The following is a 27,346-nucleotide window of genomic DNA, read 5'->3' as shown; positions in this document are numbered from 1 at the left end:
ATATATATATATGTATATATATATATATAGATAGATAGATAGATACACACGTCACTTAGTAAAGTGTTAGTGTTTTAGTAGAAGACATAAACACACACACCCATAAGTACACACCCATAAGTACGTAAAGCAGCAATAGTTACACGAGCTAACATTCATATGTATCTTGAGGCTTCAATATTTACATTTATTTTTATATCTCAATTTATTTTCATACTCTTACCGATAACTTCCCTATAATCGGATTCACATAATTGTGACATAAATATGTTTTCATAGAACGAGTGTAAAGTCATATATACACACACCCATCGACGTACATGTTATGTAAATAAGATCTATTTATTATGTACTGTGACATGCACATATATGTAATACAAAATACGTAAATAGGTTGATATATACAGTTTTTTTCTCTTTTTACTATGACTGAAATAAAATACATATATACATGCATGCAGACGTGCCCTCTGACTTGCCCACATATTTAGATCTAACTATGTGTATAATAATAACAGACATAACATACATTGTATAATAAAATTATTTATTTACTGTTAGGTTGGTCACAAAACAAAGCTTAGGAAATGACTGACCAATTGGTTTTGTTGAAGGGTTTACTGATCAAGAGATTAATAGATGTTTCAGGACTATTTAAGAACCTTTCCAGCAGTCTTCCTCCAATTATTTTACACTATATTGTCTCAATCTCTTATAAAGTTCTCCTAATCACGGTTATTTTGGGGCGAGAAATAAGAGCTTAAAACCAGCGGTATTGTTTTTCAACACTCCCAAATACATCATCTTCATATAACCATTAATAAATAGTAGAAACGCTTCGCCAGTCAGATGCTCACTTTATTCGCTGCCATCTTTTAGATCTCTGAAACGCCAGCTCAGTATTTCATCCTTTTGACGTCGGTAGATGGAGTATCATTAAATTGGATGAAAAAACAACCTGTTACTAAAGTGCTTGAAAATGTCTATAGTGTGCTATGACGCTCTAAATAAAAAAATACGTTATTATATTTATTATGAGAGCGTGGTTGTTAGTCCAAGTTAATAGGACAAGCCTAATTTACAATTGAGAAAGTTTTGCTATTTTTCCCAAATAACTTGAAGTCGGACCCTAGCCCTCTGGTAGACTAGCTCTGAAAATATTTTAAATCTTTTGCCCATTAATGATCCCTTCATGAAAGACTATGCCAATCATCTAAAATAAAATAAAATACTCTGCAATCTTATTATACATTAAAATTGCTTACATGTTTCATCTTTTAAATAATAGACTATTTTGATAACATGTGTTGGTGTCTTTTTAAATAATGGGCATGTCCCAAAAGTCACTAGTTTATTAGTTTTGTATTCTGTCTAAATCCAGAAAAAAACCTCATATATTCGAAAAGGGGTGCAACATCAAGGCTATGGCTTTAAACATGGGAAGGAGCGGAGGCGAAAGATCCAAGTAGCGACAAGGCAGAGAAAGACACATTGAAGTAGGGTTGTTGTCTGTGAGGCAAAAAGATCGAAACAGAGGGCTTCCCATGTGTGCACAGGCATCGGGAACATTATTAAAAAAGAGAGTGCAACACATGGGAGTCTAGGGACCATAAAGGAATCCCCTTGTAAACAAAATATGTGTAAAGAACAAGAGATGGAACTGATGTGTCACGATCAGAAGCACCAGCGTTAACACAGCATAATCATAAAGGATCAAGTCTCACTTCCACAAAGCCACCACTCAACAATAAAATTCCCACTGCCCTTATGTTTTGGGGACAGTGTTGATCACATGGCCACATTCTTCTCACCCAATCCCCAAAATGTGTTTTTTATCTAAATGGAGAAGATAGGTTTCTCTAATCCAGTCAAAGCTGGAACAGGGGACCCATCTGCTACTTTTTGGTTCGAACTAAGACTTTCAAAGGCAACTGCATTGGCAACATGTGTATCTTCCCCAACCGGGTCACCTAAACGGACTATAAGCGGGAAAATCAAACAAATATTGTAATGTCTCCCTGGTAAAATCTACATTTGTGCCAGACGTTTATTAGGAAACACAGAAGGATACACAGGAGAAGTTATGACGAAATGGGTGTGATACCACAGGCTTGCAGCTAGGACTTGAAATAAAATGAGATCAGACAGCATGAGTAGTTACACTTCCAACACCCCACACCAGGAGGTATAACTTCATAGCACCATTTAGCTGCTGTGCTATGATGGCCAAAGAGCAATGGGACTGCTTTAAAACATGTAATGCCCATGTGCACTCTGTGGACTGTGTATGCAAATAGTTAGCTGATTTTCTTGACGAAGCTGGGGGTGTAGATTTCGAATGCTGGCCACTTTTCTCATCCTGGCTGTTCTTTCCTGGAAGGATCCAAGAGGAAACACACAAATTTCTTTAAGTCATCAGCTGCATCCTTTTCAAAGAGGATCTAAAACAAACATTAAGTTCAGAAACTTAAGTAAAGAGAGTATGAAAAACAAAAAAATATGGGAAACTGCAGCACATCTGGCTATCACCTTTAAGAGTAGAAAGGGAAAAGGAACGTATCATCCAGAAAACAGCATGCAGCTTAGAAGAAGTGAGAAAGTTGAGACTGGAACGGAGTATATATCTTAAGAGAAATAAAGGAAAAAGAAGATCACAACAATAAGGAGGTGGGAAAGTTAGAAAAGTAAAGAGTGAACTAGGAAAGTGGAAGCATGAAAATATATTGTTAGGTAATTTAGAGTTTCATCTTAAAGGGAGACCTTCACTTCTAGGCAGCAGCTCTAATGATTTTCCCACTCGAAGGTCAAGTGCATGAAACACCCATGAGTATCTAACAAAGCCTTAAATAACACATCACTATTTAAGATTGTTAGGAAGTCCCTGGTCCATCAGGAGTATATGGGCAGGTATTCTATGTTACATGTGAATTTGGAGCTCTTGTTGTTCAGGCAAAGGGTTTCCTTTAGCTTGCAAAAATACTTCATTTAAATATTAAAGGAGTTTGATAATACTGTTGTTGATCCACCCAGAACACATACGACAGGTTACATGTTGGAATGAGGGATCCTGGTAAGTCTTAGAGCTCACATTGGGCTAACAGTAGTGATGAGAGGTTAGCCAAGATGAAGGGCCAGTTTTTCCATTAAGGGGCTCATCTGTTGGAACAAAGAATATGGTGAGAGAGCGTAGCTTATATCATCTATATTAACATGAAATGTTTATGAATTAATGTGTGACAATGCTGCATAGAAACTATAATAGTGATTTTGCTTAATACGTGCATCTGAATTGTGACCACGGGGAGTGGCCACCAATAGATATATGTAGAATAATAACGATGACCAAAATGTTTATATTACGTTTAAATAAGCTTATACTAATGTTTGCGTTATTGAATATGTGCTGAAATCCTCATAGGCCTTAAGTTAGCATGAGCCGAAGCTTTGCTGCTTGGCTCTCATATTAAATGCATTTTACTATTTTTCAGTATGCCGACTCACAAAGGGACACGACCCTGCGTGTTCTTTTTCTTCAAATTAGAAGACGAATGTAACCATGTTAGATCCGTTCTCAAGCATTCTTCATTGCTTGCAGAATAAATGTTAAAAAATAAATTGAAACAGTGTAGATTAATGTAATGTACAAGGTAATTGAAACTGGTGAAGACAACGGAACTGCTGACCAAAAGATATACAAAGAATTACAGAAAGATGAAATCATACCGGACGTGCCACCTCGGAAGACGTCAATTATGAAGACCAATCAAAGATTTGTAAAATAATATGGGGTGAAGAGTTGGGTTACCTAATGTGTATTCTGATAGGTTAAAGATAATGGGGTATAACAAATGTCCAATAGAATTTTGGGGGAATGTACAATGGAAAAGGGATAAAAACCCATGTCATGGGGAGTCATTTAGGTGGGTTAGGGAATGCTATTGATTTTATCCAGAAACTCTGTCACTCTGCTTGGTGACTTGGTGGTTTACTTAAAACCATCCTTGCCCTTAGATTTGTCCATGTTACACTTTTACCTCCTTCTGAGGAAAGTGCCCTTTTGCCCCGGAGCTGAATTTTGACTGATGGCGAATTGACAGATGTCCTGAAGACAACGGCTGAACCTGTGCGCTGATCTAAACTTTGGAGGGTAATTATGACAATGCAATTGTGATTGGTCTGTTTGCTTTTCCTTTCTAGGTACCAACTGCTTACTTTTGACAGAGACCATAGTTAGATGTTTTCCAAATTGGTGTTCTAAATTGTTTTGCAAAAAGCCCAACATGCTAATGCTAATCAGTAGGTTAGGATAGGTGTTCATTAAACTGGCGCAAATAGACAAACAACCGAGACTCTGCTTTGTTGAAATGACGCGTTATTGACACTCTGCTAAATTTGATCTATGTTCACGCCGTGTTATGTTCTGATGTTTGTGATTCTCGCTTCAATGAAATCTTATCAAAGTTGCCATATCGTGACTATGCTATTATGTTTCTTGGTGTTGAGATTTACGCACCTGCTTTTAGACTGTAACTAATAGGGAATAAAACTTATAAAATTCTACTAAACAAGGTGTGGTTATTCATGGTTGAGAGGTCATGGTAGCGTCTTTGAATTGATTAATGACTTTGACTAAAGTGAAATGCATTGTAGTGATAAATATTGATGACATTATTGATGTATTGATTGACATATTGATTAGCTATCTCGTCCTAAGGTGTCTCTCAATTGGGCCAAAAGATTCATTGGCCTAAAACGAGTCCTGATGTGTAATAAATTATCATAAAGGGACACGTTACCAATGGCATTGACTCAAAGGACTGAAAACCTCTTTGCAACTGGATGAATGAGAATACGTGACAAATTCCTCCTTGAGAAACGTTTAGGTTGATGTTGGTCTGTTATTCTAACCTTGTTTACAGGGGAATGAAAAACATTGCCGAAAATCCCCCAAACACAGGGGTGAACATTGTCATGTGGTCAATGGGACAAGTCAGGTGCTGCACAGTGTCCCTGAAGGGTGTGCTATAAATAAGGGGACATAATTCATTTTTGACAACTATTCAATATGGAACCAGTATCCACAGCTACTCAGGTAGAAGCTCCAACTGATAACATGAGAACACAACAAAACGAACAAGGAAACATTACATACAGAATGGAATGACGTAACAAGGTACGAGTCTAACATCAGTACACATCATAATGATTGAGAAACTTTCCTCATGAACCTTTCAGATTGTGAACTATCGTGCCCACATCGACCAACACAACTCAAAGATCACTCTACATGTAGGGTAAGTAAACTGTCCTCGCCAACAACAAATACAATCATTCAAGTTGCATAGAGTGTGTTGAGGCATATAGGGGTATATCTATATATATGTAAACTGCACTAGCTTACTGATAAGCAAAGTCTTAGAATAATCTGACAGCAAAGTAAACAAGAAGCTATGGATAAAATTACACAACGTAAAATACTGTGGTTTTCTCAGGTTTACCAGATTGGGTTCTCTGCAGGCATAGGTGATGTGGGGTGGGCAGACAGTTTTTGTTTTTCCATTGCTGTGCCACAGTCACAGTGAATCTAGCATTCATAGTATTTTATCTCAATGAAAGCCATTTGTAACAAATGAATTATAAACCAATTGACCAACTTCATTTTGTAGTATGTGAAATAAAACAGCAGCATTACTACTAACATACTACAAAACCTCTCCTAGTTGTCCAGTGTGGAGCTCTCTGCCACTTTGGTAGAGATCTCCACATACATAAGTAAATATTTTTGGAGATACTGAAATCAAAGGGGACATTGAGGACTTTAGAATGAGACGGGGCAGGTCACACTGATTTCCAGGCTGTATTGCTGGATCTATAAAGTGGACAGCAGAACAGGTTGAATGCCTCCGATGCTTTGATTACAGGGCTTATATCACTCAAGTTCATGCGGAATGAGATCGGGCAGGCCGGTTGCTGGCCTAGTTGGTGAATCCCACAAACAGGGGATCAGTGATATTAGAACTTGAAACCAAACTGGGAATCCACCTTTTTAGGCAAACACACATCAGTAACGAATTACTATTATTCCCAACTCTACCAGAGTGCGGATGGAGAAGATGGGGCTGCTATTGATGCCTCCTTGTACCCCTACTTTTCCAGGTGGTAACGCCTGAGCAAGGAGAGGAACTGTGCAGAGAGATTACTGTATAGGAAGTCAGGGTGGCTATCAAATCTACGGTCAGAGGAAACAAGGACGGACAGACTCCTAGTTGAGTTCTTTGCCATATATGTGGAAGATCTGGCCCCTAAGCTATTCGACCTCTATAGAGCAGTGAAGGAGGCAGAGGAACTGCCGCTCATGTCCCAAGAAGCCCTTCTGGTTCCACTATTGAAACCCGGGATTGGGATACTAAAGCCTATCGTCCATTGTCCATATTAAATGTTGATTATAAAATTCTCAGTTGGATTCTGGCCACTAGGCTTCTTCCTTATATGCCTACCCTTATTCACCTTGACCAGGGTGGCTTTATTCCTGGCCGAATCACCGCACTTAATATCAGACGTCTCATTATACTGGACATAGATACTTATAGCCTCACGACTGCAGCAGGGCTCCCAATGGAAGGAGTTTGTTAGCTTAGAATTGCCATTACTGTACAAGATTATAGAACGCTTTCAGTTTGGTGGAGGATTCATAGCCTGGACTGAGCTACTCTACTTGACCCCTATGGTGAGAGTCCACACTGGAAGAACTATATCAGAGAGTTATGCGGTGGATCGTGGGACTCGACAGAGGTGTCCACTGTCACTCCTGTTGTGTGCCCTGGCAATATAGCCTCTGGCCAACGAGGCCCTTAAGGAACGTTGTGACCGGGGCACTGAGAGGGTCAAACACACCACATATAGTTTATATGCCAAAGATCTCCTGATGTTCTTCCCAAATATGATGGAGGCCTTGCAGGGAGCCAAAGAGCTCCTAGACCAATTTGGTGAGTTCTCTGGGCTGCAAGTCAGCTGGCACAAATCCAGTCTATTCCCAGTAATAGCCACCACAGACCCCCCCACAGACTCTGACTGCTTTGCAATGGGAATCCCTGAGTCTGCAGTACCTGGGGGTATGTGTTTACCATGCTAAGCAGGATCTCTTAGAGGGAAACATTGGCATGGCAGAACATGACTTTTTGGAGTACTCTACCCATTTCTGTAATAGGACAGACTGCAGTCTTAAAAATGATTGATCTGCCCCGCCTATTATACTATTTTGCTATTCTATTCTATTCTGTTATTATTTGTCTATTATACTATTTTACTACCACTATGGATACTGAGGGCGCTATTTCTAGAAACTGAATCCCTGGTTATCTCATTCATGTGGGGATTACGACCCCCTTCTCTGCCAGCGGTTTCATGGCTGGCAGAGAAGGAGTGCAGGGCCTGCCTCCCCACCTCCCCAGCCAGCACCCTGCTTTGCAGACAGTAAACATTGCAAGGGTGCTGCAGGCTACAGCATTGCTGCCACCTCGATTATGAGCTGGTGACAATGCTGTAGCTGTTTCCCACTAGTCTGGCGGGCGGAAACCTCAGTTTCCGCCCACCAGCCTAGTGGGAAACTCTTAGTGGGGCCGGCAGAGAAGTAGCCTGTGTGGCGGCAACCTCCCTGTTGGAAGTTCGGCAGGTGGTGAAAACTGTTCGCCAAACTCCTAATGACCCCCTCAGTGCCACCATTGTCATAAAACTACTAGCCTCAAGTGACAAACCAACATTGCCTGGTGTATTACACAGAAACATGTAACTCTGAGAGATGCTGATTTCTGCCATATACTGGAAGAGCTAAATCCTTTCCTCATCATGGACTCATGTCCCACACAGGAAGGACAGAGCCAGGAAGCATCCCAACTCCTCGGAAGGCTGCTCATTATTCCTTTAGACAGAACTCCTTCTTGTTGCTCTTACAGATGCCGCACACACCACTCGGCTGAAGGTAAACAACCACAGCAGATTCATCTCTGAATAAGCTCCCTTATAGACATTGTACATCGTTGAGATTCAGTGCACTCTCACCTGAAGACAAGGAAGCCTAAAGCTGTCACGGTGCTGATCCTGTCACTCCCGGACTGTAGTAGTGGGTGAGGGTGCTTATCAGGTGGACACACATTATTCGAAAGCGCACAGCCAACCTGGAAATGATAATGCGCAAACTGACACATTGGACACAATATTAGAAGCAGTCAACACCACCACGGTTTCCCTGGAAGCCAAGACAGATGTAGTTGCCATTGACATGGACCTGCTGCATGAAGACAGAAGAAACTTGGGACAGAGTGTTACAAGCAGAAGCCTCATTAAGATAGTCCAACGTCAAAATCCAGTCTTCTACAGCAGTTACAAGGCCTTATGGACCACAGACATTTACTTGAGGGCGTGCCAGAAGAAAACACAGTGACATGGTCACTTTCATGGAAAACTGGATTATGACCAAAATGGGACGCCAGAGACTTACCTTTACTCCACTGAGAGAGCACATCAGGCACTGCCCACATGTCCACCACTGGGTACACAACCCAGGTCAATAGTGGCCAAGCTCCTCCATTTTGAAGACTGTGATAATATCTCGCAGGCTACTAGAAAGGTTCAGTACTTTACAAAAGAAAACAGTACAATCCTGGCATTCCCCTGCTACACCTTGGCTGTCCAACTCCATACAGCTTCCTTTATGGAGTAAAAATCCAAACTCAGGGAGGTGGGACTTTTATATGCCCTTCCTTTCCCGACCGAATTGAGAAATGTAATGGCACATAGAACTTTCATTGTTACTGACCCAGAAGTGGCAAGGGATTGGGAAGAGCAACATGGATCCTCAGCACAGGTTGGTACACCACAACATTGGAAAAACTAAAATGCAAAGTATGGCATGAAAAAGAGTAGATCCGGATCAACTGTGCAGTTGTGTCAGACTTCCTTTTCAAACAAGGAGCAGCCTAGGGAAGTGAAAGCCAGAGTTCTGATGGCAGCACCATCCCTGTGCACCAGCAAGACACCCTGCAAATCGGACATCTCCAATGACATCAATGAAGGGGGAATATCAGTTCTCCTTGGTGACAAAGAGGATATGCAGCCCAAAGTGATTCCTCAAACAGCCCTCAACTTTTTTAGAGGGTGGGGGAGAATGTGAACCTTCCACATGCATGGTGGCTCAAATTCATGTAGAGTGTATGGTCTCAGTCAGAGGTATTGTAATAGAATGGAGAGGCACTTAATGGGAATCAGCAAACAAACGTTCCAATCTGAATCAGGACATCTCACAGGAAGAGAGGATTAGATGTTCCGTAATAGGTAGAAAGGTCAGCTGTACTAAACCATGTATTCAACCTTAGCCAGGGGTGTCCTTGTGTGGGTGTGATCAGGGGTCCCCTTCCGGTCAGGAGAGCAGCAAATTAACTCAATGGGAAGGAATGTCTATGTAAAAAGGTTCTAAATGGCAGAGGTATTCATATCTTAGGTCAATATTTCCCAAAAAGGGGCCCAGTCAGTCACCTACATACAGCTTTTTCACTGATCTCCAAGGCACCACATGAGGCATTTAACTATGTGTTACATAGTAATAAAGATAGGTCACATCTTCCCTTGCCAGAAGTGCGTGCACAAAAACTAGCATATAAATTGTCTATATGACCATAGGGCTGGGACCTGACTGAGGTCCGGAGAGCATTTATCCCCACAGATTGTGAATACTCTCAAAACTCTCCAACACGTGTGTTACAAACACGCTTTGACATATTTGTACCACCACATCTCAGGGGACATATACACACACAACAGAATACTAAAATCAGCCATGAAATCAGCCAAACATTGCCCATTGCTATTATCTTTCCACTGTGGTCCACATTGGCCATAATCCCTAACTAGTGGTTGCAGGCATCAACACTGGAGGATGTCACATTGAAGGGTACAGTCATGGAGGAAATTCAGCATTATTTCGACCAATGGCTATAATAGCCATCCATAACCCATACAGACACCACCTACATAAACAGACAATACTGAGGTATTTGAGCATAGTATATTACAAACAGTTAACCACACAAACGGGAGAATTCAGGACCGAGCACGTAGGGGAGTACCTAAACACAACTTGGATTCAGGATCTTACACCTGAAAAAACAATGGAACTAGAAGAACGGATCTCAGATGATGAAGCTGGTTCAGCAATAAAACAACTTCAGGGGGGAAACCCAAACAGGGATTTAAATTCTTAAAAATATATCAGAATTTGCTGATCGGGCACAAATTAGATATGGATAGACCACCAGAGAAGAACTCATGCTACTGCCAACATTGTGTGAATCCATTATAACAATGACACTGAAATCTGACAAGACCCTCTGAACTGTACACCATACTGACAAGTGTCCATATTAAACTTGGACTGCAAGATCCTATTCAAGATGATAAGAGATAGATGTCACGGCTGTCCAGGGCCACCATTGCAGCTTCAAGCCACAGAATAAGTGCAGTAGCAGAGTAATAGACCTAGCTCCCATCAGTGGAAGCAGCTCCTATCAGTGGGGAGGGTCACACTGCATAGCTAGGTAAAGGGATTGGGTAGGTTCCGTTTTCTGCATGCACACTCTCATGTGGTCCTTCTCACCACATCATTTCCGGGTGTGACCCGCTCTTAGGAGGCTTCAAGTTCTGGCTAGCTCAGGAGCCATTTTGGAGCCTTTCTAGCTCTAAAAGCCACACCCACCTGTGCTCATTGCCTGCTATTGAGCACTTACCTGCAGGGGGTGTCTGAGTATTTGCAAGTGATAGATTCCAGTTTTGCCGGTGAGGCCAGCCTTCTACAGCGCATGAACCCTGTGAAATCTTTTATCAGCAATGCCAGTCTTCAACGATCTTCTTCAGCACACAGGATCTGGATAACCCAAAAAGCAAGAAAGAAAACAAACAACAGAATTCTGATCTGCTAACCAAACAGTAACATGTAAATGGGTAGTGCTAAAAAGACAACACTTACCGTCCTTGGGAGAGCTCTCCCAGCAGTGGTTCTTTCGTTTTGCTTCATCTTGAGACATTTCCACCTTGCATCCACAGAATCTGCAGTGCCCTAAGGAATAAAGACATTAACATTTACTTGGAATCTTTGACAAAATATACAGCACATTGTGATTTAACAGTGCATTTAGATACTACAATTTGACTCAACAGCATAAACAGATATAACTTTGGAAGACTATTACTCGTTATTCCGCACACATTTGAAACACTGCATTCTGCAAACGTGATACAACCTTCATTGTTCCAAGGAAGCAGTTAATTCCTGATCACTGAACCTCATGGCAGAAGCTCCAGTGCAACCTCCATGTATTTAGCAGGGAGGATCTGGTGGAGATTTCATGGGAGTCAGATAAGTTGGAGTTCCTTCTGAAAATTCTTGTTTCCCTTTATTCCCTAGAAGATCCCATTCTGCCACCAACATCCTACATAAAGATTACTGGGAAAGAGGTATTGAGTGGTAAGTTCAGTTGTTGTGGGAGCTCAGATAGGGTGGGAGTCAGGATAGCATACACACTCCTGACATATTGTTTACTCTCATACAGCTGTCCAGCCAGTTCATCGATATGCGACCAAGTGCATCTAGTGATGAAGAGAAATCTCATGTGGGACTAGACCAGACCAATAATTAACACCGGAAAGGAAGACTTAATTTCTTCTCTCAATCCCGTTCACCAAAATGGGCTGACTGATTCCCAAGTACAAATGGGTACTGGGTTTGGCTCGTCCTTTGGTGGGGTTTAGAATTATCCTCAGTGAAATCATCGTACCTCCATGAGATCGGACATCAAAAGATTAGTGACCAGAATCCTGACAGAATAGCAGCCTTCATATACATCTCATGTGGATGTGATGAAGTCATAGACCTCCATCCACCCTTAAGGGGCTGGTACACCTCTTGGTAGCCTTACAGAACGATACCAGGAGCATGAGACAAGCTTTTTGACACACTCAAGAAAACACCTGATGTCTTACACACAGGTTAGAGACTCCACAGACTCCTTCTGGTACTCCTGGTCTGGGGTGTGGACGTGGTGTTCATTCAATGATAAAAACTTTGTTAAAAACCCCTACATTCGTTTATGTAAACCCTGCCAGCTCTCCCATAGTCACATCCCTGGATATACCACTTGCCCCTCCAGTACGGTTGTTTGTAGAACCTGTCAAATATTCAAACTTTCCTAAACCATTGCCATCTGCATTTTATGTGTAGACTGGTGTATTTCACGGCTGACTAGTCCACGATGGCCTTTGCTCGCTCATATTTGGGTGGAACAGCTGGAGCTTGGTCAGTTCCCTTTAATGAAAGGGATGACCCACTTTAAAAAAACATTTTTTTTTTTTTTTACAGAGTTCAAGGTCAAAATATAGAAGCTGTTCGACCGCCATACCTTCATGCAATCTGAAGACTCAGAACTCTTCAATTTAAAACAAGGCAACAAAGATCTGTTAATATAGCTGACTTAGTTCAACCACTTGGTGGCTGAATCTGATGATCTGAAGATCTATTGGCTCAAGTTGTAAACCCACCTGAAAGTTGAGAGGACTTGGTGAATTTAGTGGTTGAACTGGGACTCCATCTTTCTGAACGCGAAGGTAACCAAGTCAAATCAGATGCCAAGGTAGTAATAGTACACACAAAAAAGCAGGAAAAACAAGACCATCGACGAACTTGAACCAATGCAGATAAGCAGACTTTGATATCCTTTGTTTAAAGAAGAACGGCAATGCCATCACTATCAGAAACTGTGTTTGTATTGTAGCAAGGCCAGCCATTTCTTAAAAGACTTTATAGCAAAACCAAAAACAAAGGTTTTGACAGTTACAGAGGAATAAAAGGGAAATGCAAACACCCGGCATTTCAGGGGACCAAACCCCAGGTACAGTAGAAAAATGCTCTACCATCATCTTTCTAATACATCTAGAGATAATTAATATTCCTACTTTCACATAGCTGCTGACCTTTTGTAGCTGCCTGGTTCCCACTGCGTTGCTTTGAAAATCTTTTTGGACTAAGAAGCCACGGGTAACTTCATGGCTATTTCACTTGCACAACAGCTAGGAATACCAGTAGTTGATACATCTAGGTCTGAAATCATTAAGACGATCCATGGAACTGAAATTTCATCAGGACCAGTTTCTACTCAGACAATCTCCAGTGATTAAGGTTCTTTGTCACAATCATAACAAAACTATCAGTTTCAATTTGATTTGTGCACCAAAATGCACATTTGTTTTGGGAATTCTACGGTTCTAAAAGCACAACCCAACAATGTATAGGCCAATGAGGACCCTTAAGTTTCTATCACCACATTGCAAAGAACTATGCTGCCATGTACATTTGAACAGGTCTGCTCTCACTCAAAGTAGTCTAGAAAAGAGCTAAACCCACTATGTTACTAAGATTTTGCAGAGATTTTAAAGAAAGGCAAAGCTAATATGTTACCTCCATCAAACTTTGGATTGCTGAATCGATTTACAAACAGGAGCTCAACTCCCCTGTAGCCGCACATATGCACTGACAGAATGAGAACATTTACATTTACAAGAATATTTCGATAAAATGCTAGACATAGGTTGCATTCAACCTTCCAGGTTTCTGGTCTATTAACTTTGGTTCTTTGTCCCCGAGAGGGGAGTAGAACATTTGCATGGAATATACAGAGCTCAACCTCCTAACTATAAAGAACAGGTACCCATTACCACTGAGTTCAACCCTACTGGATCAATTGAAAGAAGTTGCAATCTACAGTAAACTAGATCTCAGACAGGCAGATCATCTTGCACAAGTCGAGAGGGTGACAAGTGGAAGACTGCTTTTCATACCAAATTCGGCCCCTACTAATACCTTGTCATTCATTTCAGACTGTGAAACACCCTTGTCACTTTCCAATACTTTATCACTGAGGTACTTCAGAAGTTCATTAATAGACTTGTGGTTGTTTACATTGAAGATATTTGAATCTATTCAAATTCCATGGATGAACATATAACTCATGTACAGTCAGTCTTACTAAAATTGCGAGAAAACAAGCTCTTTGCTAAGCTTGCAAAATATCTGCGTAACACCACATCAGTGAAATTCCTGGAATTTATCTTCTCCCAATCAGGCATCCAAATGGACCCTAAGAAAGTTGAAGAAATGAAACAGTGGAAGGTCCCACAGAACATGAAGGAAACAAAGTTTTCTTGGATTCACCAATTTTTATATGCATTTTATAGACCGATTTCAGCCACAGTGGCACCCAATACCAATCTCCTGAAAATGTGGCAGAATTTCCATAGATGCTCAAAAGGCCTTTGAACTACTGAAAGAAAAATTCCCCTCAGCTCTGATACTTTGCCTCCCAGAACACTCATGACTATTTTGGATCGAAGATGATGCATTACAGATAGCTGTCGGGTCGGGGGAGGAGAGGGGGTGCTATTACAGAGAGATCCTACCACTGGCCAATTACACCTCGTAGCATATTTCTCCAAGAAACTAAGCCTAGCAGAATGCAACTGTGGTGTTGCAGATAGAAAACTGCCATCCATTAAGTCAGCATTTGATAAATGATGCCACTACTTCTTAGGGGCATGAATATGATAACTTTTCTAACCCATCATTGTAATCTACAGCTTTTGAAATACATCCAAGTCCTCTAAGCCAGACAGTTTTGTTGGTCACAATTTCCTAATGACTGTGATTTTGTAAACACCTTCCAACCAGGAAAAAAAGAACAGGGCGGTTGGCAGTTTTCCTAGAGATGGATATCCTCCCTTAGAGTGCAGCTCCTACCCTCCTTTCATTATAATAGCTGAAAAGATGGGCGAGCTCATGTTCGTAGATGACTTCATGGCACGGTCGCATCAGGAACAAAAAACTGATCTGGTAAAAGAAGTGTTTGATAAACACAATGGAATTCAAAAAGACAACCTGTGTTATATTCAAAATGCTGTGTACTTCCCAACCACAAATTTACATGAGCAAGCCCTACATGGCTGTCATTCGAGCCCCTCAGCTGGTTATCCGGGGAGAAGAAAACCTTCGATCTTCTAAGATATAATTTCTTCAGGCCCACTTTAATCAAAGACTCCAATTCATCTGCTTCCTGCGCTCCAGGAAAAGTTCGGAATTAGTCCCTGCAGGGATTCTGCATCTTTTACCTGTGCCACAGCAACACGGCCACAGTGTCATCAGACTTTATCATTGAGTTGCATTGCACCACCAAGGGTTATAATACCATATTTGTTACTGTTGACCATCTGACCAAGGTGGCACATCGGACTTTGTTAAAAGGCTTACCCAAGGCAAAAGAACTAGCTGACATCTTTTTCAGGCACCTGTAAGTTTGAATGGTATACCCTCAGTTTTTCCATAGCTCTCCGACTGGGCCTCTTAATTCATTTCCTATTTATGAAGGGTCCCTTGTTAAGAAATAGGGATGGAAGTTATATTGCTTTGCAGCCACCACCCTCAAAAAGATGGACAAGTAGAAAGGGTAAAGCAATGTCTGGAACAATTCCGGCATTACCAAACCTTACTTCTGGGGGGGACTTATTGTGGAACGCACAGTTTTCCTATAGCAATTCTACCAATCAGTCATTGGGGTATTCCCTCTGCTACTGTGGCAGAGGAGTTTGTCCTAGAATGATTACCATAGAAACTCAATCTCCAACACCTGCTCCTGCAGTACAGTAATTCCAAGACCATTTAGCGCACATTCACAAGACAGCCACGTATAAATCCAATGCTGACAGACATACGTGCATGGGAACAGTACAAACCAGAGGGCTTAGGGGCCAAATTAAATCCTGGCAGATGGCTCGTTGTTCTGCCAGGATGAGGACTTCGCCTCACAAACACTCCATTGTTTTCTCAGCGCTCTGTTTCTCCTAGGTAGTTGAATTGCTCTCTCCATTCAGGAACAGGTATTCTAGTGAAAAATAAACCTAGCTATTTTGTTTTGGCGTGATACAACTTAGGGCCAGATGTATCAAACGTTTTTGCATTTGCAAACGGTACGAATCGCAAAATATGGCCGTTTACGAATGCAAAAACGTGGTCTGCGATGCATGAAAGGCATTCACAGACCAAAAATAAGAAACTCGCAAAAATTGCGATTTTTAGCGTTGCGACTTGGTTTTGCAAGTCACATTTTGCGTCTCGCAATTTGCGACATGAAATACTGAATCGCAATTAGTGATTCAGTATTTCTAGTAGGAAATTGCGAGACGCAAAATGCGACTCGCAAAACCAAAGTCGCAATTCGATGCACCAAAAAAATCGCAAATAGAGATTTTTCGCAGAATGGCATTTTGTACATGCAAAATACAACCAAGTGAAACCAGGTGGTAACCAGGTGCAACCTACTTAAAGAGGCCCAGAATGCCTCAGACTCTTTTCCACAATGGCTGCACTCTACGTCATGGCGAGGAGAATGAGGATTTTGGCAGGTTTGAGGAGAGGGAGGAGGAGACAGGAGTGCATTTTCAGACTGCGCATTACACTTTTTGACCAGACTGAGGAGGAAATATTTGAGAAGTACAGGTTGAACTCAGCCATGATACTTGACCTGATAGCTGAGCTACAACCCATATTGCAGCGCACAACACATAGGACTCATAGCATCCCCACCCATGTGCAGGTATTATGCTCCCTCCACCTACTCGCCTCAGGGAGCTATCAAGGAGTCATAGCAGCAGCTGGAGGGGTCTCAGAGTACCCTCTCTAGATTTTTCAATGCATTTATCAACTCAATGCGGAGCAGACTACACCAGTACATCAGATTCCCCCACACCCCACAGGAAATACAGCAGACAAAAATAGATTTCTACCAGATAGCACAGTTCCCCCACGTCCTAGGTGCCATAGATGGGACACATGTAGCAATCTGTCCACCATCAGCCACAGAGTATGTGTTCCGCAACCGTAAATACCAACATTCAATGAATATACAAGGGATATGCAATGCCTCCTATATCAAAACTGATCTCGTGGCCAGGTACCCAGGGAGCACACATGATTCATACATCTTTCGCCACAGCGGCATTTACACAAGACTGCTAGCTGGGGAGTTTGGTGAAGGATATCTACTAGGTATTGTTCCTCTGTACACTGGTGCATTGATGGCGTGCTGAGGTCAGATGGCTCAGTTACTCATTATACCCTCTGTTCCTTCCAGGAGACAGTGCCTACGCAGTGCGCACCTACATGATGTCGCCCTACCTAAATCCTACATCACCTGCTGAACTGAGATACAATGCAGCACACAGGGCAACCCGCAACGTGGTGGAATGCACCTTTGGGCTGGTGAGGAGTCGCTTCCGGTGCCTCCACAAGAGTGGAGGGGCACTAGAGTACAGCCCAGAGACAATATGTAGAATAGTGGCTACTTGTGCAATCTTGCACAATATAGCTACCACCAGAGGCATACCTGTGGAAATATGTGATTCAGAATCTGATGAGGATGATGATCCCATACCACCCCTACAGCCAGCAGACCGGACGAGGGCAGCAGAGGGCAGGCAAAGGCGTGCTGACATCATGCACAACCATTTCAGATGTAAGTATGAACAACACAAATCCACTGACAATTGTACTTGTAGTAAGTAAATTTATTACCTTAATGTCAGGTAATATCAGTTCCACTAGTAGCAAAAAAAGTAATTGAAACAATAAACAAAAGCAGTTAACAGATATTCACTATTCCTTCATAGTTCGTTATGGCACAAAAATGTACAGTCCCCTGTGGCCAATACACTAATTTCCTCCGGCCATGCAAGCCACTCGAGTGCGCAGTTGCCTCACTGGCACCTCTATTTTCTGCCTCAGTGACAGTGCTGTGCCTGGCACCGCGACGTTTGACATCCGTTGCGGGCACAGCTAAGCTGCTGAGGCTCGATGTGTCCTCCGTGTCCCCCAGTCCCAGTTCACTTGGTGTGGATGACCGGTTTCCCATGATATTGTCTATCACATTCGTGATCTGCACCAGTCCATGTGCCCCATTCCTACTGCTGTGCGCTGCCACTACCTGTGAGGCCACAGCACGCCGCGATATGAGGGCTGTTGAATTTGCCAGCCTAATGACAGAGCGACAAAAACCCCCAAACATACCCATGAAACGTCTCTCCTGTGTGCGGTGGCTTACTCTGTCATGGCGCAGCTCCTGACACAGTTCCCTCACTGCACTAGTCAGCTCCCTTGTATCCTCCGATGCTTGGATCTGTCCCTCATGCAGCTGTTTGATGTTGGCATTGAGACACTCCAGCTGGCGATGCAGACCCCCCATGTTTGTATTGTGTGCCTGCATCTGCCTTTGTAACGCAGAGATTTTTTGTTTTGCAGGGGCTGCTGCTTTAACATAGCTGATTCCAGGCCACAAAACAGTGATGGTCCCTCACCTGCCTCAAAAGCCTGTGCGCCTGCAAATGTAGGCATCCTGCGGGGTGTTGTGCTATGCTGTGGACGGGGCTCCTGCATCAGAGTGCATCTGCCACTTGGGGGAGGTGTCTGTGAGTCATCCTGCTGCTCATCGGAGTCCTGGCTCAGTTCTGGTAGTGGCAGTGCCCTAGGCCTGCGTCAGATGGGCGCTATGTTCTGTGACTCGCTGGTATTGGAGTCAGAAGCAGTTTAGGTGTCTGTTTCCCCTGCAATGGCACATGCTGTGGCTGCTGGGCCTGGGCCACCTGCAACGACAATACGCAGCATGTCAGTTATGTATGTATCAATAAAGGTCCCACAATGGTAATAAATGTACAGTTACTTCTCATCACAATGTTGTGGGTGTTGTGGTCTTCTGTGTGTCGCTCTGCCTATTACATTGCATGTGCTACTTTCAGCTCTGGGTTGTGGACTACCACTCCCATAAGGCATTGTTGTGTTGCTTCTAAGATGTGGAATGGAGTACTTCTCACAATGCTTTGCCCTACTTGCTAATTCCTAAGGGGCTTTTGTGCATACACATATGGAGTTACATTTCAATACTGCACTTACCTTTACTTGTACTTGGTGTGCCGGATGTGGCAATGTCAGTGACCCCACTGACTGCTTATGGGAGGAGTGTGGACTCCACTAGATCTTCCATCGGGTGGAGGGTGTCTCTGTGGGTGGTCCACCTCCTGTGCTCCTGGCCTCCTGCAGTCGTCTTGCCACCCTCTCCTTGGCACGGGCCGCAGGTCGTTCCACCTCTTCTTCATTTCCTCCACAGAGCGCTGCGCTACTCCAACAGCGCAGATTTTGGTCTGGATATCTACCCATACTCTGTGCTTTTCACTCTCAGGCACCAGGAGTGAGCTTTTGTCGAAGAAACGGTCATGGCTCCTGACCACTCCTCTGTGAGCACCTCCAGCTTTTGCTCACTAAACTTTAGTTCGCGCTTCCTTTCTCCCTTCTCCTTTCCCTGTGCAGAGGTGTCCATGGTGGTTCTGCTGGGCTGCCTTCTTCAGAGACTTGCTCACTGTGGCTGGGCTGACTCTCTCTGAGTGCTAGTTTGGGTGTGGCACCTGCAAACTGCCTGGGACGCCTCACTTCCTGCTTGTGATGTCATCAGGCTCCTCCTGGTGTGCGTTCTCGCAATTTGCGTTTTTCAATTACTGAATCGCAATTTGCGAGAACGCAAATTGCGATTCGGTATTTGGGCCTCACAAACCACAAATAGTGAATTTTAAGAAATCGCTATTTCCGATTCGCAATGGTGATACATGGCCTATTGCGACTCGGAAATAGCGATTTCTTAAAATTCACTATTTGCGATTCGCAAGGCCATTTCATGATACGTCTGGCCCTTAGTGCTCTCTTTGTTGAAGCTAATCTTATATCCTCCCACTATGGGTCTCCTACCAGCAACAGAAGTCCCTGTCTTGGACACTTCTCCCTCCAATGGTTTGTTCTGTGTGTAGGCTACATTCACCTCCTCACACTTGCTGATAAAACTGCACATCTTTAAGTATCAAGCAGTAAATGTTTAAAGACAACTGCCCAATGTTAAGACGTGGAACCCATACAAAGCTTTGATCTCAGCCAGGGCCTTGAAAGAGTTTTGGAAGAGGCTCCCATTGTCTCAACTGAACGGGTGACCGCCTTAAATCAGAGCTAATGATGCAAATGCTGTACTATTTCTAAAACTTGCAGCTAAGACTGCATAGGCCCTTCTTTCATGATCTTAACAACTTGCGTTCACAAGATGCAGGCCAACAACTTGAAGGACTAGGTGTCATCAATGTAATAACAATACAATAACTAAACTGATGATAGAACTTGTGTGGGGATCAGGCAGATGCAGAATGGCTTTGAATAAATTGTTTCTCCCAATTAAAGCCAAAGACCTAGGGCACCTTACTTTGAAACAGAGAATCTTTCAGCACAACTTCAATGAGTTGCAGCGTAGGTCACTCCACCAGGATATCTGGAAACGGGATACCTACGAACATCACAAGGGAACAATCAATCAATCAATCAGGGATTTATAAAGTGCACTACTCACCCGGTAAGGTCTCAAGGCGCTGGGGGGGGAGAGCTACTGGTCGAAAAGCCAAGTCTTGAGGTGTTTCGTGAAGGATAGAAGGTCTTGGATCAGGCGGAGGTGGAGCGGTAGGGAGTTCCAGGTCTTTGCGGCAAGGTGAGAGAATGATCTTCCTCCGGCGGTCGTGCGACGGACGTGAGGAACGTAGACGAGGGCATGGTTGGCGGAGCGAAGGTTGCGGGTGGGGGTGTGAAAGGTGAGTCTGTCGTTGAGGTAGGCGGGACCTGTGTTGTGGAGGGCCTTGTGTGCGTGGATGAGGATTTTGAAGGCAATCCTCTTTGATACTGGTAACCAGTGTAGGTCTCTGAGGTGGGGTGAGATGTGGTCGAAGCGTGGGATGTCCAGAATGAGGCGGGTGGATGCGTTCTGGATTCTTTGTAGCTTTGTTTGCAGTTTGTTAGTTATTCCTGCATATAGGGCGTTTCCGTAATCCAATCGGCTACTGACCAAGGCGTGGGTGACGGTTTTCCTGGTTTCGATGTGTATCCATTTGAAGATTTTGCGGAGCAGGCGGAGGGTGTTGTAGCAGGAAGAGAAGATGGCATTGACCTGCTGAGTCATGCTGAGTGTGGAATCCAAGATGAAGCCCAAGTTGCGTGCGTGGGTGGTGGGTGAGGGTGCGTATCCTAGGGAGGTGGGCCACCAGGAGTCGGTCCAAGCTGAGGAGTTGGTGCCGAAGAGGAGTAATTCTGTCTCATCTGTGTTTAACCTGATGTGGCTTGATTCCATCCAGCTGGCGATGGCGTGGAGGTTGTCCTTTGCAGTAATGGTGTCTTTCGTGAGGGAGATGATGAGCTGAGAGTCGTCAGCGTAGGAGACAATGTTGATGTGGTGTGTTCGTGCGATGTTGCCGAGGGGGGCCATGTACACGTTGAAAAGTGTGGGGCTGAGCGAAGATCCTTGAGGGATGCCACAGGTGATATTGGAGGCTTCTGATAGGAACGGCGGGAGGCGGACTCTCTGGGTCCTATCCGTGAGAAATGACGAGATCCAGTCCAGTGCTTTGTCGCGGATTCAAGCGTTGTGGAGGCATGTGCGGAGAGTGTGATGACATACCGTGTCGAAAGCTGCGGAGAGGTCCAGGAGGATGAGTGCTGCTGTTTCTCCTTTGTCGAGCATGATCCTGATGTCGTCTGTGGAAGCAATGAGTGCGGTCTCGGTGCTGTGCAACCATTCCAGAGTACTTGTTTAGGGACCGCAGTTGCTGAAGGTACTCCGTAGTATTTACGTATGTAGCAAGATTCTGCTGCGTCAGATACTTGAAGAAACTAGCTTGCCAAGATTTAAAAGGACACAGCTACTGACAACATGCCACTATGGGCAATACCCACTTTCACAAAATTAGGTCAACTCAATGATGCAGCTGCCTGAAAGTGGTGATTGCTACATGAAAAAAACTTCAATAGTGTATCCAAAAGGTTTGAACACATTATCAACGATAAGACACATAACAAAGAAGCAGAAAGTGGACCTAACATTTCTCAGGATATATGGGGAAGGGACCTCAAGATAGAGCTATTTGATGCCACCTGATCGACAACACTTCATAGTGTCTCTAAGGTGTCCAGAATGCAAGGCTTATGTTGTTACAATTTAACTTTGTGCATCACATGTATCTCAGACCTGCCAGATTGCCCACAATGTGACCAAATATTCCGCACATGGGCACAGATGTGGTGTCAATTAAGAAGATTTCTACATGACCTATGATTCTACTCATGATTCAGATCTTCTGGGGCTGGGTATGCAATCAGCTAATGAAACTGATCAACAAGCAACACATGTAGAATCTGAAAGAAGTCTGTCTCCTCTGGAAAATGCCCAACTACCCCAGCAATAGAGGCATGGAAGTCAGAAGTGTGTAAATAGCTGTAAGTGGAAGATGACACTAACAAGTGCATATAGTACAAAGCTGGGATATCCAATACTGTGGTGGAGTGGGAATACACCATACTGGCACTCACACCTAAATCTAATGATAAGCCACCATCAACTCAGGGCAAATTCATACATGCATAAGGTCTTATGTGCTCTCCAACACTTTCCACTATCATCTACCTTTGACCCAAAGCAATGACAAATAGAATGTTTGCTGAGAAAGTCAGAGGTGGTTGAAGTGGTTGGTGAAGTAGTCTCTCTGACAGAATGTATTTTTTGTATATTTTTTTTAGCTCTTATACTGTTATTATGTTAACAACACCTAGTCCTTCAAGTTGTTGGCCTGCATCATGTGAACGCAATGCTATGGTATATGTTATGTAACGCATGAGATGGTATAAATGATGGCCTCAATGTAAGGACATATACCAAATAATGTTTTTAAAAGAGAAAGTCTGAACGCCTTATAGTCAGAGTACAATGCAAAATTGTTTGTGCATAACCTCAGTGATAACTTACTATTGCAACTGCATACAGTAAAGCAGGGGAGTAGTTTTTCTCATCAAACGACTTAGAAATCACTGGGAACTGGTCAATAAACTTTAACTCATTAAATTCATAAACTTGGAAAAATACTTCTTTCCTTACCCTTATTCTTCTGGCAGGCGCCCACTCCCCTCTACACCAAGCCCGCTGAACTGCTACTGCCATGGTGAGTCTCTGACCCAGAATCAGTGGATTTTATTATAGAGGAAATGGAAAATGGTGTGGCACAGGCTTGATGATCTACCTCCCACTCTTCCAATAATCACATTAGCCTGCCCACCATACAAGTCTGCACAGAGCAGTGCTCTCTTTACAAAACAGACAAGATAGAAAGTCCTGCCACAAATATCACTCCTACATTGGTAGCCATCCCCTTCCAAAGGGAAAGAGAAATCCAAATATGAAGACAGACCCACCTGCATGCAGCTCTGGCCAGATAAGGATCTCACTGCTTTCAGCATCCAGACAGAAATATGGAGTCACCAGCTATGAGTTTCCAATAGCTTTTGTGCATGACCTTGGAACAACTAGGACCGATGCTTTCTGAACACCTACAAACACGAAAGTGACCACACAGCTTGTCCAGGCAACTCCCCATTACAATGAAGTCCTTTGCCAGAATGGTTCTGCAGATATGCAGTCATGCTCTAGGTGCACCTCTCCATTGCAAAACAGTATAGCATCATCACTTGGCTCAGTCATTCAGCTATTCACCCATTTTTACAACCTCCAACATAGGGCCAACATTAAAATCTTGAACTGATCAAAACTTCTGCCCCATTCATATCTGGCCTTCCTACTCCCTGAAGCATAGAAAGAGATAGCACACTCAAAGGCAGAGGAATAGAAATAGAGAACGTCCATCAGGTGGGTGTGAGATTGCATTATAGTTATCCAACAGTTCTCAAGTTCTCATGAATTTTTATTGTTTCTTAGTTTGACACCTTTCATGGCAATAATAAGCAACTTGAGGGCCCCTTTCCATGGTTCAAGCAGGCAAATTCATCATCTCAACCTAATGTGAAATATCACTCACCTCATTTATTCACCTTCTATGGTGAGTTGGCATGCAGTACCCGACAGCCATGTTGAACTTTACACTCTGCTCTGTGCTGCCCTGCTCTTGTTTTCAGCAGTTCTGCTGTACCTAACATGTTTTCCTGCTCAGGATACAGTGTGACAATGAACAAGGAAAGAGCCGTTCCACATTCACTGTAATATAAGATCCCTCTAGGGTATCCGACTCCACTGGCAATGTTGGTATACCAACAGTGGTCCTCCTTATGACATGTGTCACCACAGTCCCCGCTACCGGGCCCTGACAAGACAGGGAGCTGATAGCAGATGAGTGACTATCATGATATGCAGGACTTTTTACAGGACCCCAGGTTTTGGAATGAACATACTGCCCTCTGCTTGTAAATCTGTAGAGCCCCTCACTTTGTCCTTAAGAGCAAGATGTAGTCTCTTTAAGACTATTAAAATGTACATGGATTAGTTAGCCCTGTTTTGAAGTAGCCATATGTGTAGTGTACAGCACAAAGAATTTGGGTTGCCCGGTTAACCTAGCTGTAACCTTTTAGGTTGCTGTGTCCTTTGCTCCCTTCATGTACCTGCCCCCTATGATGCATGCATATACCTGTAGTTCTCAGTCCTCCTTCATCTCCCTCTCACGAGTAACATGCCAACAGACTTTTCAAGAGAGCAGGGTGGGATTCTTTGTGTGCATACCACGTTTTAAAGCATGCCGAACCAAAGCACCTTTAGCATCCAAGAAGCAATACCTTTAGAAAGGAAGAGGTTATGGGCATGGCAATCTACTTTCACCTTTGCAAATGAATGTTTTCTGCACCCATTCCTAATTCTATGGTTGACCCTGGTATGAGAGCAGAAGCCCAATCAATCCAAAGGTTTAGAATAGTTAGGGTTTGTCTACAGCAAACTCACATCCCATTGAGTATCATAGTCTGTCCAGCATTACCATAGACTCGGAATTGCTGGGATTATATTGAATTGAATTACTTATGTGGATGCAGTTTAATTTAATTAGCTCCCTCTAAATTTTCAACTTTGGCATAAGATCTGACTGACTGATTGGCCTGCCACCGACTGCCACTAACGCTTGAGAACAGAATAAAAATCCCCCTTTTTAATTAATAAATCTCAGTATACGGGCATGGAGGGAGGACTGAGTGACCAGGTCAAGACTATTTTGCTGCCCTCCTTTAACAGTCCAGGATAGCCTGTAGTACTGAATAAGAAAGCTAGCTGCTGATTAGAAGCTAGGCAGCCTTGTGCCCTAAGAACTTGCCATAACGTTTCTCAAAAATTGCAAAGACTCTGGTTATTCAAGCCTTGCTGTGAGAGCCTGTGGCCTGAGGTGAAGAACCAGTTCAATATCAGAGTGCTCTTGCTTCTGCCTAGGCCCACTTAAGATGCACTGCACAGACAGATTATGGAGATCCTTGGCTTGCCTTTGGAAGCTTGGCATCAGGAGCAAGGCAAACCTCAGAACAAATACCTATGTTGCTGAGCAGTCAACTCAACTCTCCTGTGAGCAGCCATTGAGAAGGGAAATAAATGCTAACAGTATAAACAGGGATCAGGTCAAAGAAAAAGTGGTTTGCTATTTTAGTGGAGCAGGCAAACCAACATAAAGGATTATGTGAAATTCACTGACAAACCGTATTCAGTTAATTGAAGGAGGGAGTTTCTTTCTGCTGGAGTCAGTCACAAAAACATGATCTGGATAGCTGTTCTATGAGTACCTACTAGGTGAATAAGCTCTCAACATTGTCTTCTTGCGCAAAGACATAGATCACCTTTCATATCTCTATCACCATTTTTATTACCAGTGAGATCAAACTCTATCTTCCACATAACCTCGAGTGCCAGAGGAGCTTAAAAACATTGGAGGTAAGCCACTATCTTTGGGCAGATTGCCACAAGTGTTTTTACTCTCCTATGGTTTGTCTACCCCTTGTTAGGGTCAAGCCAGCGATAGCATGCGCTAGCACATGCGTCTCGCTTGCAGGACTAAAAATGGGCTTGGAACCCGCCCATTGTTTACCATTTGTTGGCTTGCCTGGCACTGCCTTTAATGTCTAGTAATTTGTCACTGCAAGTCAAGCATCATTTCCGTTCCTGTCTGTGGAGCAGGGACCAACTACTGATTGATTGAACTCAATCAGTGCTAGTACCCTGCTCCCGACGTGTCTGACATACTTCTTTTTAACCTATAGGGCTATGCAAACAGAAGGGTTGTGACTGGCAAAAATGCAATTACAAAGTTTTATTTTCTATAGTTAACTTTTTCTTTAACTTTGCCAATTCATCTTTTCCCACTTTGCACTCATGTTTTGTTTTTGCTCGTGGGTGCTGTTCTCAAAAGGGGAGCACTATCTTCTTCTAAAGATTGCAAAGCAATATTGTTTCTTTCTTATGTGTAATTTCCGATATTATGTTTTAACACAAAATCGTCCAGTACACCCCAATCCACCCCACCGCAATTCAATCTGCCCCTCTCAAATCCACCCCACCTCACCCCACACCAATCCACCCTACTTCAAACCAAGCCACTCACACCAAGCCACTCACCCCAATCCTCCCAACAGATCCCACTCCATTCTATCCCATCTGCCTAACTTAAATTTGCCACACTCCAATCCCAAACAATCTGTCCAACTCCAATTCCAAACAAGCTGGCCCACTCCACTTCAAAACATTCTACCCCACGTCCATCCCAATCTGTCCCACTCCAGTCCAAAACAATCTGACCCACTCCAGTCTAAAACAATCTGCTTCACTCCAGTCTAAAACAAGCATTGGCAATGCAATAGGTCTCACATTTGCTTGAGTTAGAGCTATTGACATACTTATAATTCATAACTGGACTTTTCTTGCCATGTACATTGGTCAACCCTGCCAACTAAAGCACTTCCATTTACCTTCTTCCTCTATCTGTAGCAAAAAATGAAAATGTTGCCATTTAGTATCCTAATTTAAATCTGCCATGCTAATTCCAACAGAATACCACTTTCACCACCGCGCCATCAGAGTTGTTGGCTGGCTAACACAAGACAGCCACAGAGAAGAAATAAACTAGGAGGGTCACCAAAATATATCAAGAGTTATCAAACAGTCACAGTGTATTAAGGATGTTAGGTTGGCCTGAATTATGGTCATAATTGTAATAAGGAGAGATTATTAAAATATACAATTATCATTTAAACCTTTATCAGAAATTAATTTTTGGAATTAGACTGTAATGCTCAAAACAGACCCTAAAGCAGAGATCTTCAAACTGGGGGTCACGACCCCCAGGGGGGCCGTGGAGTCCTGGAACGGGGGTCCCGCATTCC

General features: G+C 43.2%; 1 long non-coding RNA gene across 2 annotated transcripts in view; it reads right to left on the bottom strand.

The window, feature by feature from the left end:
* Positions 1-323: 323 nt before the first annotated feature.
* LOC138261864 (uncharacterized) overlaps positions 324-27,346 on the bottom strand; it is a 98,596-nt gene continuing 71,573 nt past the window's right edge. The window contains exons 2-5 of one of the 2 annotated variants that reach the window (XR_011199161.1): positions 11,018-11,107; positions 10,779-10,915; positions 8,059-8,174; positions 324-3,156 (exon numbers count right to left, since the gene is read on the bottom strand). This is a non-coding gene — a long non-coding RNA (uncharacterized lncRNA). The remainder of the gene's footprint in view (positions 3,157-8,058; positions 8,175-10,778; positions 10,916-11,017; positions 11,108-27,346) is intronic. The other variant, XR_011199160.1, reaches the window with a different exon arrangement.

This window comes from Pleurodeles waltl, chromosome 10 (genome assembly GCF_031143425.1).
Source record: "Pleurodeles waltl isolate 20211129_DDA chromosome 10, aPleWal1.hap1.20221129, whole genome shotgun sequence".
Taxonomy (NCBI): Eukaryota; Metazoa; Chordata; class Amphibia; order Caudata; family Salamandridae; genus Pleurodeles; species Pleurodeles waltl.
This window is presented reverse-complemented; position numbering and strand designations above follow the sequence as displayed.